We start from the raw sequence: 1,486 nt of genomic DNA on the forward strand, positions 1-1,486 counted from the left end.
AATACTATTTAGGATGATTAAGAAGCTAGTCATTAAAGAATGTAACAACTACGATTGATCCGAAGGGTTTTTACAAATATACTTGTATCTTGAAGTTCTAGAGACAGAAGTTATAAGATTTTAACAGTGGATTATGAATAAATAAGTTTTAGGTCATTATGCAAAACCACCTTTTTATTATTATTTTTGGTACCAACTAGTAGGAGAATTCCTTTTCTATCCTAATGGGGATAAACCTCTTCTGAACAACACGATTCCTTACCTGCAATGACCCACATGATGTCAAAGGATTATAAAAGGATTTTCAATTCTAGGTCCATAGTCAAACTTTTAGTTCATATCCCCAAGAGTGTAACTTCTCTTAAAAAGGCAAACAAGCGTTTCATAAATGCACAGGTAGATGGCCACTAAATTTATCTGCCAAGCAAATTAGAAAATATGTTTGACCTCATCAAAACTGCATTTTTGTATGTGTTTACAGAAATATACCCTGGAATACTTAATAGTCCATGGAAATTTTTCTAAAATGTATGACCTACCCATTGTGACCCAAAATATTTCTTTGCAGCAGCAAAAAAAAAGTAACAACAATTTTTTTTTTCAACATATTTTTCAGTGGAGGAAAAAAAATCTTTTGCAACTTTGAGAAAAATGTATCTCATTAAAAAAAGAAATGTCACTATCATCTGCCAGTTTAGAGACATTACCTTCACATAGAGTCTCAAAACAATAAATACAAAGCCAGCTGTTGTCTAAATATAAGATTATATTCTATAGTTTTATATGGATAGACTCTGCATATTTTTACATATAAATTAAAAATAATAGAAGATATATAAACCTCCATTTTTGTTACTTAGCTAATGTAGTAATTGATTTTTCAAATGTATGTATTATGTGCGTTATGAATATACCTTTTTCCTACCCAGTGCAGTGCCAAAATTCTCTGCTCAGTTTTCAGAATCTTGTAAACAGATTCAAACAGGAACCGTGTCATCAGCAAGAGGAATGCTGGAAAAAATAAAATTAGACCATTAATAGTGCATTGTTTCTTTTTAGTAAACATATCAACATGTTACTCTTAGAAGCAGATGGTTCCTAAGATTTTCAAAATAATATTATATTTTATGGAAGAAAAAGCATTATTTAATGGCACCGGAACTAAAACAAAAGCTTTATCTCCTCAAAAGTTGTTCATTTGGTCTAACTTTCATGTAAAATCCTGTAGCAGCATTAGGACTGACTACATCAAGGCATCTTGTTTCTCTAGAAGGATTTATGAGAGGTCTTCAAGTGTCGTCTTAGGTCTCTTCCTTGATTCCATTCTAATGTTCGATAGCAACGGTCAACACAATAACTTTTGGTGGTAGCCATTCAAACATCTATCCACTCAGATCCCCTGCTATATTCTCTCTTTGATTGCACTGCGCAGTTTAACTTCAGAAATACTGCTCTTGAGTAAATAAAACTCTGGCTTTGTTTCCAG

At 32.1% G+C, this 1,486-nt stretch overlaps 1 protein-coding gene across 1 annotated transcript in view; it reads right to left on the reverse strand.

Moving 5' to 3' along the window:
* The window catches only part of SOX5 (SRY-box transcription factor 5), a 955,120-nt gene that overhangs the window by 854,650 nt on the left and 98,984 nt on the right, over positions 1-1,486 (reverse strand). Inside the window, exon 2 of the mRNA XM_023738014.1 lies at positions 915-1,011. The gene's annotated coding sequence lies outside the window, so the exon portion shown is untranslated. The remainder of the gene's footprint in view (positions 1-914; positions 1,012-1,486) is intronic.

This window comes from Trichechus manatus, unplaced genomic scaffold (genome assembly GCF_000243295.1).
Source record: "Trichechus manatus latirostris isolate Lorelei unplaced genomic scaffold, TriManLat1.0 scaffold00112, whole genome shotgun sequence".
Classification (NCBI taxonomy): domain Eukaryota; kingdom Metazoa; phylum Chordata; class Mammalia; order Sirenia; family Trichechidae; genus Trichechus; species Trichechus manatus.